Here is a 12752-nt window from a genome sequence, read left to right as displayed (position 1 = left end):
ACAGGTTTGATCCCTGGCCTTGCTCAGTGGGTTAAGGATCTGGCATTGCCGTGAGCTGTGGTATAGGTCACAGATGTGGCTCGAATCCTGAGTTGCCAAGGCTACGGTGTCGGCCAGCAGCTGCAGCTCTGATTCTACCCCTAGTCTGGGAACTTCCATATATCATTGTTTGGCCCTTAAAAAAAAAAAAGGCAGATGGAGGACATGAGTGGGGATCTACTCTGAGAACGCCTCACAGGGTCCTTCTTGGTTACAGTTTTACTATGTATATGAAAAAATTTGATCATCAGTTTCATTCTGAGCATGAGGCAAAAGGCAGGGCTCCAGCTTTGCTTTCTTTTAGATGACTCACCATCATCCTGATTTGAATTTCTTGAATTCTTTTTTTCTGTCCATTCATTCAAAATGCCTTTGTGTTATACTGGATTCTGATATGTGTTTGGGTCTATTTCCAGCCTCTCTAATCTGTGTCTAGTACTAAGCTACCTGATGGCTGTGTTTATTTATTTTTATTTTTTATTTTTTTCCCATGCCCATGGCATGTGGAAGTTCCAGGCCAAGGATGGAACCTGAGTCACAGCAGTAACAATACCAAGTCCTTAACCGCTAGGCCACCAGGGAACTCCAATGGCTGTGTTTAAATTTGTTTTTAAACTATTCGTAGTATCTAATAGGGTTTTGGCAGTTTACCAATTAACCCAGGTCTAGGGAAAAGCATATTGTATGGAGAAAGGGAGTGTCTGGGAGTCAAACAGATCAGGATTTGATCCCAGATATACAGTTTATCAGCTTTTTAGCCTGGGACGAATTGTTCAAATTTACTGGCTTCAGCTTTTTCCACCTTTATTTATTTATTTATTTATTTATTTATTGTCTTCTTACAGCCTCACCTGTGGCATATGGAGGTTCCCAGGCTAGGGGTCAAATCGGAGCTGTTGTTGCTGCCCTACACCATAGCCACAGCCACGCCAGATCCAAGCCTTGTCTGCTACCTACACCACAGCTCATGGCAACGCGGGATTCTTAACCCACTGAGTGCGGCCAAGGATCGAACCCATAACCTCATGGTTTCTAGTTGGATTCGTTTCTGCTGCACCATGACAGGAACTCCAGTTTTTTCCACCTTTAAAAGTGGGTGGAGAATAAGATGCTGCCAGGAAAGTGCCCCCTGCTGCTGTTAGTCACATGCTGAATGTGTGGCTGTCCCTTCTGGGCCACCAGGCACTGCCCTGGGCTTGAGCTTTAGGGAGCCGGGGTGAGGCATCTGCAAAACCAAGGGGACATGTCCTCCCACCCCCAATCCTCCAGGTCAGGATTTCCCTGCCCACTCGGCCCTGAGTCCACTCCTAGGGCCTACCCTGCCCTCTCCCTCCATCTACTCTTCGGTTCCTAGTGGGATTCATTTCCATGGCGCCGTGATGGGAACTCATTTTTTTTTTTTTTTGTCTTTTTTTTTTTCTCCCCATTGTGGCTCAGAAGGTTAAAAACCCAGCTAGTATCCATGAGGACGTGGGTTCAATCCTTGACCCTGTTCAATCGGATTCAGAGTTGCCGTGAGCTGCAGCATAGGTTGCAGATGCAGCTCAGATCCCATGTTGCTGTGGCTGTGTTGTAGGCAGGCAGCTGTAGCTCCAATTTGACCCCTAGACTGGGAACTTCCATATGCCAAGGATTTGGCTTTTAAAAAAACAAGCGAAAAAGCCACAAATTTGATGCCTTGCAATTCTGGAAGCTGGAAGTCCGAAATCAAGGTATCTGCAGGGCTGTGCTTTCTCTGCAGGCTCCAGGGGAGAATCTGTTCCATGCCTTTAGGCATCTGGTATCATTGCCATCCCTGGTGTTCCTTGGCTTGTAGACACCTCACTCCTTGTCACATGGCCTTTTTTCCTCTTCTTATAAGGACACTAGTCATATTGGATTAGGGCCCACCCTAATGACCTTATCTTTACTTTTTTGCATTTTAGGGCTACACATGAGGCACATTGAAGGAGGTCTAATTGGAGCTACAGCTGCTGGCCTACACCACAGCCACAGCAACACCAGATCTGAGCTGAGTCTAGATGGCAACGCTGGATCCTTAACCCACTGAGTGAGGCCAGGGGTACTAGTTGGGCTCATTGCTGCTGAGACACAATGGGAACCTCATACTTTGCACCCGTGGCATATGAAAGCTCCTGGAGCCAGGGATTGAATCTGAGCTGTAGTTGCAGCAACACTGGATCCTTAACCCACTGTGCCACAGCGGGAGCTCCAGACCTCATCTTTACTTGATTACATGTGTAAAACCTTATTTCCAAATAAGGTCACATGCACAGATATCAGGGATTAGCACTTGGGCAGATCTTTTGAGGAGGGGACAATGACACGATTTGACCTATAACATTGGGAACCCTGGCCCTAGCAGGGCATGAGCTGGAGCTCTGTGGGATCAGGTGAAGCTGAGACAGCTCGGTGGGCCATCTGGACAGGTGTGGGTAGTGGTGGCACTGAAATTGGGCCTGGAGGGACCGTGTCACTGGGTACTTTCTAATGTAGGGTGTCCACGGGGACTCTCCCTCTTGCTTTCCCAGCCAGTGACCTGGGGCAGGCAGTACCATGTGGCTTTGATTTCTGGCAGGGATAAAAATTGGTGGGGAGGATGATATTTTTAGAAGTCCAAGGGACCCTAGGGACCACTTAATCCAGACATTTAACCCATGGGAAGCTGAGGCAGTTCCACAAGGATGCTTTGTGCTGGCTGGGCGCTTTGTGCTGAGGCAGTCGCTGTGGCCTGAGGGCTGTGGCTCCAATTAGTGGCTGAGAGAGGGTGGCCACTGAGTCTTTCGTCAGCCCCAGATCCCCAGATGCAGACTGACACAGTCTCTGCTTTGAGCCACCAACATCTACCAAAAGCCTGTGCTTTTCGGGTTTTTTGTGGGGCTGCCTGGAGGGAGGAGGAGGTGGTAGGTGCCAGGGTTCGCACTGTTTCAGTTCTGATTCCTACTCACTCAGTCCTGGGGCCTGAGGGTGCCTTAGGGTGAGTTTCCTCTTCAGTCCCCGCACTTCCACCCACAGCCTCTCCTGGGCTGCAGCCCTCCCCACGCTTCATCTGTTACCCTCTGCCATTGGCTCTGCATGCTCTCCAATATCAGGGAAATTTCTCCTGTTGGAGACTGTCCTAGTTTTTTGCAGTTTTGGTAGAAGTTGGTAGATTGTTGGGGTGTTTGTGTGTGTGTGTGTGCATGTGTGTGCACGTGCATACAAAACCCACTCAGTCTCCAAGGTGCCATGCTGCCTCCACTGCTTAGTGGGATTCTTGAGCAAGTGCTTGATGGGCACATTTTCTGTTCTTGTGCCCAGAAAATCTCATCCTTTTCCCTAGGCCTCCTGCCAGACTTCGTGCCATGGAGCTAGCTCTGGTCCTTAAATAGCTGATCCCCAATCAGCAACATCCTGGGACTCCAGCTGCAGCTTATAGCTAAGGCCAGGGCAGAGGGTGCCAGCGTGGGTACCCAGAGGCTAGAGTTCTGAGCCGCTGGAGTTTTTGCTGTCAGCAGCATTTTCTGTGGGTTGGCAAACCATCCAGAGTAGAGGGGATGCTAAGCAGGTTTGGGTCTCCACAGTTGCGTACCAGACTTTCCATTTATTCCAGAAAATGGATGGAGCACTTGGTATGTGTCAATGTTCCAGGCATTGGAGGGAACACTGGTGAGCTAGAGAAAGTCCTTGCCTCCTCAGAGGTTCTGCATAAACTCTGCTGCTGTGTTCCACGATGGGAAAGTATCAGGAGATCTAAGAGTATTGAACTTGACAAGGAGGAAGGGATCTGGGAAGAAGCTGCTTCCTACTGAGATTTGTGGGATGGGTTGGCAGGGAGGGGTGCTGGGAAAGCCTGGAGGTGAGGAGGGGAGGCGGGTAGGGCCCACCTGATGGCCACTCTCAGTGCTTACTGCAGCTACACTCATTCCCAATATCCTTCTCTTGTCCATTTGCACTGGTGGTTCTTTCAGAAAAGGTTAAATAACACATGGAAGAAGACAACTTTGTAGTGTTGCTTACTTTAATGAAAGTGCTTCTGGAAAATTATGTTTGGGTTATTTTTATTTTTTATTATTTATTTATTTATTTTTGGCTACACACACAGTATGCAGAAGTTCCCAGGCCAGGGGTCGAACCTGAGCCATAGCAGTGACAATACTGAATCTTTAAACACTAGGCCACCAGAAAATTCCATTTGTATTGTTTTTATAAGTGTTTACCTTATTTTGTTTTATCAAGAATGTTTTGTTTTGTTTTTATGGCCACACCCACAGCATATGGAAGTTTCTGGTCCAGGGATCTCATCCGAGCTGCAGCTGTGACCTACACCACAGCTGGGGCAATGCTGGATCCTTAACCCACTGAGCAAGGCCAGGGACTGAACCTGCAACTTCAAAGTTCCTAGTCGGATTCGTTAACCACTGAGCCACTACTGGAACTCCTGATTTAAAATTATTATTAGAGTTCCCACTGTGGCACAATGGGATCTTGGTAGCACTGGGTCAGATTCAATCCCTGGCCTGGCACAGTGGCTTAAGGATCCAGTGTTGCTGCAGCTGTGGCTTAGGTTGTCACTATGGCTCAGATCTCATCCCTGGCCTGGGAACTCCACATGCCAAGGGGCGGCCAAAAATGAAACAAACAAAAAAATTAATGTGCTGTTAGATTGCGTTTGTTTTTACTTACTAGCTTTTTTCCACACTGCTTATAACTGTGCTCAGAATGTGGTTTTCTTGTTATTGGTAGTGTTTTAAGCCTGATGCTGAAGATGACCTAGTGGAGATGTGGAGGAGGCCATGGGACCTGTGCTTCTGGAGCTCATGGGAAAGGGCCAGATAGCTAGAGAGAGAGATTTGAGTCATTTGCATATAAGCAGTATTTTGTGCCCAGAGACTGATTGAGATCACTCAGGCACTGAGTAGATAGACGGAGAGGGGAGGAGCACAGAGTCTTGGGGTGCTTCAACATGTTTGAGATTCAGCCTTTGAGGAGAAGTCAGCAAAAGAAGTGGGCAATTATTTAGCAATAAAGAGGAATTATGTACTGATACATATCGTAATATGGATGAACATGGAAAAGATTATGCTAAGTGGAAGAGAATAGGCACAAAAGGCCACATATTATATGATTCCATTCATATAAAATATCCAGAATATGCAAATCTATAGAGATGGAAGTTAGGTTAGTGGTTGTGGGGATGGGAATGACTGCTAGTGGGTAAGGTTTTTTTTTTTTTTTTTAGTGGCCGTACTCACAGCATATGGAGGTTCCCAGGCTAGGGCTGGAATCTGAGCTGTAGCTGCTGGCCTACACTGCAGCCACAGCAACATGAGAACTGAGCTGCATCTGTGACCTACACCACAGCTTATGGCACTGCTGGATCCTTAACCACTGAGTGAGGTCAGGGATAGAACCTGTGTCCTCAGGCACACTAGTCAGATTCATTTCTGTTGAGCCATGACAGGAACTCCCAGGGGTTTATTTTTAAGTGATGACAATTTCTAAAATGAGATTATGGTGGCCATCGCCCAACTCTGAATATGCTAAAACCACTGAATTGTACACCGTACATGGATGGATTTTATGGTATGTCAGTTATATCTCAGTGAAAATGGCGGAGGGAGAAACTGAGATGTGACTATTTCTATATGAAAGAAAACCTGGTCATTGGCATGAGGAAGCTGGTCCCACAACGGGTCAGGGCTCCAAGTCCCACCAGTGGGAGGCTAGTTCTTACCTTTTAGGCAAAATAGAGGAATGTTAACTGGGGACAAGTGTTCTTGTTGGCAACAAGTTCAGTTCTAGGACATCGTTCTTCATTGCTGGAAGTTGTTTTGACCTAAGAGCCAAAGGGAGTGTCAATTTTATTTTATTTTCATTAAAAATTTTTTTAATTTTATTTTTTATTTTTTTGCTTTTTGTTAGGGCCACACTTGCAGCATAGGAAAGTTCCCAGGCTTGGGGTTGAATTGGAGCTGCAGCTGCCGGCCTACACCACAGCCACAGTAACGCGGGATCTGAGCCACGTCTTTGAACTATGCCACAGCTTGTGGCAAAGCCAGATCCTTAACCCACTGAATAAGGCCAAGGATCAAACCTGCATGTTCATGGATACTAGTCAGGTTTGTAACCCACTGAGACACAACAGGAGCGCCTATATTTTTTAATTTTATGGCTGCACCAGCAGCATATTGAAGTTCCCAAACCAAGAATTGAATTCGAGTCTGTGCAATGTCCAGAGCTGCTGCAATCATATTCTTTTTTTTTTTTTTTTTTTTTTGTCTTTTGTCTTGTTGTTGTTGTTGTTGTTGCTATTTCTTGGGCCGCTTCCACGGCATATGGAGGTTCCCAGGCTAGGGGTTGAATTGGAGCTGTAGCCACCGGCCTACGCCAGAGCCACAGCAACGCGGGATCCGAGCCGCGTCTGCAACCTACACCACAGCTCACGGCAACACCGGATCGTTAACCCACTGAGCAAGGGCAGGGACCAAACCCGCAACCTCATGGTTCCTAGTCGGATTCGTTAACCACTGCGCCACGACGGGAACTCCCTGAAATCAGAGTCTTAACCCACTTCACCCAAACTGGGAACTCCGTGAAGTTCAATTTCATTTTTTTTTTTTTTCTTTTTAAGGCCACACCTGCAGCATATGGAAGTTCCCAGGTCAGGGGTAGAATCAGAGCTGTAGCCACTGGCTTATGCCACGGCCATGGCAACTCCGGATCTGAGTGGCATCTGTGCTGGATCCTTAACCCGCTGAGCAAGGCCAGGTATTGAAGCTGCATCCTCACGGACATTAATGTCGGGTTCTTAACCCACTGCACCACAACAGGAACTCCCCATGAGGGTCAGTTTTAGAAGACACACTTCTCCAGGTGGGAAAGATTTACGGGCAGGATGTGACAAAGGAAAATGGGTGGGCCCCGTGCTAGAACCTAGACTAGCCTAATATGACCAGGCTGAACTGGGCGGTGGAAAGAGGATGACTAGAGCTGGTTCTGGAAAAGCAGAAGCCATTAAGACTGGGCAAAGTGGGCAGGCACGTGCCTAGGAGGAGCCACTGCTGAGAAAGGGAACAGGCAGGGTTAAGACGTCAGATGTTGTAATTAATGGGGCTTTTGTCCTGGAGCTTGAAGGGAAAGGAAGGACATGGTCCTGGAAATCTGGCCCATTATATTATATAATATACTTCAGGCCAGTCTGAAGTATCTGTTGAGACCCTTCCATATGGAGAGGGCCGGGCCGGGCCGGGCCGGGCCGAGCTGGGTCGGGAATTGGTCCTCACCTGGTGGGACCAGAGCTGTGCGCATGCCCAGATCACCCCTCAGGTGTGCCGGAAGTGCTGCAATCAGGTCCGCAAAGCGGCAGAGCTGTGAGTTGAAGGGCACTGCCAGGCTGAACAGGTGTCATCTTGGAGGAAACAGAATTTGGTGAGGAAGGTGGGAGGCTGTTCCAGGCAGACGGAGGTTTGCGCTGCCAAAGTCAAAAGTCACCCATGTGGGGCTCCTGCCAGTGGAAGTGGAGCTTGCTGAGGATGCTGGGAGACGAGTCGGGAGGGTGTCACATGGACCAGGTACCGAGTGAGGTGAGGGGGGCGCTCCGTGGACTGTTGTAGCATGCGGACATGTGAAGACTGGAAACTGGAGTGAGAATGGGGGACTGGAAACTAGTGAATGAGTGACCAGCTCTATGGCTGGTGCTGAGTTTTCACCTTCTTTACATCTGTTTGAGTGCTGGTCCCACCGTCAGATGAGGGAGATTGAGGCTCAGAAAGGAGAAATGGGAGTTCCTGCTGTGGCACAGTGGATTCAGAATCTGACTGCAGAGGCTTGGGTTGCCGTGAAGGCGTGGGTTCTATCCTCCACCCATTGCAGTGGGTTAAAGGATCCTGAATTGCCACAGCTGTGGCATAGGTCACAGCCGCAGCTTGAATTCAGTCTCTGCACCACTCACCCCTCAAAAAAAGGAGAGGAGTTCCCATTGTGGCTCAGCAGGTTAAGAACCCAACTAGTATCCATGAGGATATTTTTTAAATCACCCTTTATTCAAGAGTCATACAAAATCAGACAGCAGGCCGGATTTGGGCTGTAAGCCATTGTCTGCCAACCCCTGGTCTAGATGTGTGCTGTCCAGTGTAATGGCCACTGGCCACATGGGGCTAATGGGTCTTGAAAAGTTTGTAGTCTGAACTGAGATCACTGTTAAGTGCAAAAATACACACTGGATTTCAAACAGTCCCCCCAACAAGCAGAATACTTCAGTGGTTTTTAAAATGTCGATTACAGTGTTGAAATTATAATGTTTTGGATAGACTGATATAAATAAAATCTATTATAAAAATTAATTTCACCTGTTTCTTTCTACTGTTTTACTAATTGTCTCATGGCCTTTTTTTTTTTTTTTTTTTTTTTTTTTGTATTTTGTCTTTTTAGGGCTGCACTCAAGGCATATGGAGGTTCCCAGGCTAGGGGTCAAATCAGAGCTACAGCTGCCGACCTACACCACAGCCACAGCAACAAAGGATCCAAGCCATGTCTGTGACCTACACCACAGCTCACGGCAACACTGGATCCTTAACCCACTGAGCAAGGCCAGGGATCGAACCTGCATCCTCATGGATACTAGTCAGATTCATTTCCACTGAGCCACAGTGGGAACTCCTATCTCATAGTCTTTTAATGTGGCTGTTAGGAAAATGACGTTATCCGTATTTGCATTTGTGGCTTGCATCACATTTCTGTTTCTCAAGGAGTGAGACTTGAGGAATGGGTGAGGAGACCCCATATGTTGTGTTGAGGGAGTAGGGAGGAGGTGCAGCCTGGCTCTCAGGAGTGGAGTGTCGGTGCCATGTGGGGACAGTGGGGACAGTGGATTTCATTAAAGAGAGGTTGGAGTTCCCTGGTGGTATAGCAGGTTAAGGATCTGGTTTTGTCACTGCTGTGGCTCAGGTCTGATCCCTGCCAAGCCATGGGTGTGGTCAAAAAAAAAAAGAGAGAGGTGGAAGGGCAGGTGAGGGGGATATGCAGACTAAGGAGGCCTTTGCAGGACTGGGTTGGAGGGGTTGAGGGGGCTTCTGGGAGTAGTGAGACTGAGCTCCTTGGCCAGCAGCCATTAGAAGCCAGGGGCAAGGCAGCTGGCAAGAGGCAAGGGGTTCCTAAGCAGTCAGCCAAGCGAGTGAGTGTGAGGGGAGGACCCTGCCCTGAGGAGCTTCCATCTCTCAACCCCTCTGGAGCAGGGCACAGTATGAACTTGTCTTTGTTCTGAGCCTAGACCATACCACCTCTTTGGAAAAGTGGTTTGGCCAGTTCACTGGCAGAATGTAGAAATAGAATGTGAAGATGCAGCTTTCTTACCTCCCCCCAAATCCTTCTCTTTCACATCAGGAGAGGGCTCCTGGCAGGAGGTCATTCCTCTCTGCAGCCAGAGGGGAACCCTGCTCGCTCTGCCTCCTTGGGAACAGATGTGACTGTCAGAGCCATGGCTCCCTGCATTTGGTGTTCATGCCCAGGAGCTAGCTTAGCTTTGCCCTCTGGAAGGAGAAAGGGATGAGAGGTGCCAAGGAGATAGTACCCGCCTGTGACATCCTGTTTCTTGGTTCGTAGGAGAAAGGTAGAGTTTCTGTGCTCATATCTGTGGCTTCTGCTACTCAGCAGTCGAGGTAGCAGGATGAAGCCCTCAGCGTCCCTCCTGTCTCTTGTTTCCCAGGTGCCCGGGGATCGGAAGAGCCCTGGAGATGCTGAGAGGACATGGTACACAAGACCTGGGTTCTAGGCCTGGTACCACTGGACATGTTCCTGCTACAGACTGAATGTTTGTGCCCTCACAAAATTTGGATGTTGAAATCCTAACCCCTTAAAGTGATGCAATAAGAGGCGGGGCCTTAGGGAGGTGACTAAGTCAGGGGGGTAGAGCCGTCTTGGATGGGATTAGTGCTCTTATAAAAGAGACCCCACAGAGCTCCCTAGCCCTTTCTACCATGTGAGGACAGACAGCTGGCTATGTTTGTTTTGTTAGCTTTTTAGCGCCACACCTTTGGCATATGGAAGTTCCCAAGCTAGGGGTCGAATCAGACCTGCAGCTGCCAGCCTACACCACAGCCACAGCAGCTTGGGATCTGAGCTGCATCTGCGGCCTACACCACAGCTCACGGTGTGCAACCCACTGAGCGAAGCCAGGGATTGAACCCCTTAACGCTAAGCCACAATGGAAACTCCAAGACAGCCATCCATGAACCAGGAAGTGAGTTTCACCAGACCCAAAGCCTGCCTGTGCCTTGATGTTGGACCGCCCAGCTTCCAGAACTGTGAGAAATCAGTTTCTGATATTTATAAGCTGTGTAGTCTATAGTAATTTGTTGTAGTGGCTCTAATGGACTAGAGTACTCTCCCTTCTCTGACCTTTGGTTTTCCTCTCTGGAGGGGCCTGGACTTCATCTTTTTTTTTAGGGTTGCATCTGCGCAGGCTGGTTCCCAGGCTAGGGGTTGAATCAGAGCTATAGCCGCTGGCCTACACCACAGCCACAGCAACGCCAGATCCAAGTTGTATCTGCAACTACACCACAGCTCATTGCAACACCAGATCCTTAACCCACTGAACAAGGCCAGGGATCAAACCCATGTTCTCATGGATGATAGTCAGATTCATTTCCACTGAGCCACAACAGGAACTCCTGGACTTCATCTGGATCATCTCTTGATCCTTTTCTAGCCACAAGGGATGTGTGTACTAGAGGAAATGGATGAAATAGAGTGCCACCAGAGGTGGGCATAGGCAGGAAGGAAGCGAGGGTCCATCACCTGTGGTGGGATGGTTTTCTCTTTGAGAGAGGTGGACAGCACTTTCCCACTGCCTTCCTTGTCAGGCCTGGGCAAGCCTCTCCACATGGTGGTTCTGGTCCATCTTGCCAGCCTCATTGCCCATCCTGCCCTGACACATGGAGTCAGGGTTGTAACCACACGTGGACCTGAAGCTCTGCCCACTCGCCCTCCTTAATGTCTCTCAGCTCCTTTCATGGACCATCGCCATGGGAGTCATTGACTTCCTATTTCCTCTGAATCAACAGACCCTTTGTCTTGGCATGTAAAGGCCCTGCCCATTGGCAGTCAGCTCCTCTCTGGGCTATTTGCAGTTCTTCAGTCTGTGCTTTCTCAGGTGCTGAGCCTTTGCCCAGTCGGTCTGCTCTGCCTGCACCCCTTTCTCCCATATCTCTGCCTGGAGAAACCCCATTCAGAAGCCCGGGCTTCTGCTCCTCTGAGAAGTCTTGTCCTTCCCACCCACTTCCCCAGCTTGGTTCCTGCCCCTCCCTGGTGTCCCTGGCCTCCTGTGCTTCCCTAACACAGCATTCATCTCACCACGCAGCAAGTAGACTTCACTCTCAGAGCAGAGGCAGGGGTGGCCTCTGATAGCAGTGGCACTTGGTGACAGTCCTTGAAATGCTGGCTGACTGAAAGAAAGCTTTCCTCTCGAGTCTCTTTTCACTGCCATCAACAGGCAGTTGTTGGAAGCCTGTGGTTTGTTTTTTAAAATTTAGTTTTATTTTTATTATTATTATTCTTTTAGTCTTTTTAGGGCCACAACAGTGGCATATGGAGGTTCCCAGGCTAGGGGTCGAATCGGAGCTACAGCTGCCGGCCTGCACCACAGCCACAGCAATGCCAGATCCGAGCCGCATCTGTGACCTACACCACAGCTCACGGCAATGCCGGATCCTTAACCCACTGATCGAGGCCAGGGATTGAACCTACGTCCTCATGGATCCTAGTCAGGTTCGTTTCCGCTGAGCCACACAGGAACTCCTGGAAGCCTATTGTGGTGACGCCTGGGCACCCAGTCTATCCTTGCCTGCCCTGTGTGGGTAGCTCAGCTTGGTTCTCAGCATCCTTTGCAGTAAGGTGAGGCCATGGATAGAGTTCTAGCCACTGGAGAGTGAGTGGAAGTGCCAAGGCGCTGCCAGGCCTGGGCCCTCAAGACTTACGCTAGCTCCTCTCACGAAGTTTTTCCTCCCAGGTGCATGTGATGACAAGGCCTGAGGGGCTGGTGGTGCCACAAGACGGAAGGGGCCTGGGTGCCTAAATAACCCCATGAAGGCAAGCATTTCTGTCGCCTGAACACCACCCAGGACTGTTATCTGTAAGCAACAATCTTCCGTAGCACTTAGACGTATTTGGGACCACAGTGACACCCAGCCTGACTGAGATTCCTGTTGTGCAAACCTGAGTGCAGGTGACAGTAATGAAGGCACATTGGGACCTAGGCGGTGGACTGAGTTGATGAGGAGTGGGGAGAGGGGCGTTGAGGCTGACCCTGCTGGGTTCCTGGCCTGCATGGGTGCTGGGTGCCAGAGGCATTCTTTGTGGCCCAGAACACTGGCAGAGGGTCTGGGCTCTGGGGAACATCGTATATTCAGTTTTAGACGTGCTGAGATTCAGGTGCCCTGGGGACAGTTCAGGAGAGATGTTGAGGGAGAGTGACTTGTGTGGGTTTAGGATTCAGAAAACTGGGTCATGTTGATGATAGTCGAAGCCTGAGCTCTTAGTAAATGAATGAAGATATGAATTGTTGTGTAATCAGAAACCGAGGCACAAAAGGAGAGTCCCCGGGCCCATCCTGACTTAGTGTCAGTGCCAACCATACACAAAAGGGCCTCCAAGGCTGCTTGGATGAGGAGAACTGCTGTCCTTCAGAGGGGAGACGGCATATCTCAGTTGCCTAAGCTTTCCCGTGACCTGGTCAG

Source organism: Sus scrofa, chromosome 2 (assembly GCF_054392235.1).
Source record: "Sus scrofa isolate SSC_HxYL_T2T_F1_AM1 chromosome 2, Sscrofa_HxYL_maternal_Yorkshire_Landrace_v2.0, whole genome shotgun sequence".
NCBI lineage: Eukaryota > Metazoa > Chordata > Mammalia > Artiodactyla > Suidae > Sus > Sus scrofa.
Note: the sequence above shows the minus strand (reverse complement) of the source record.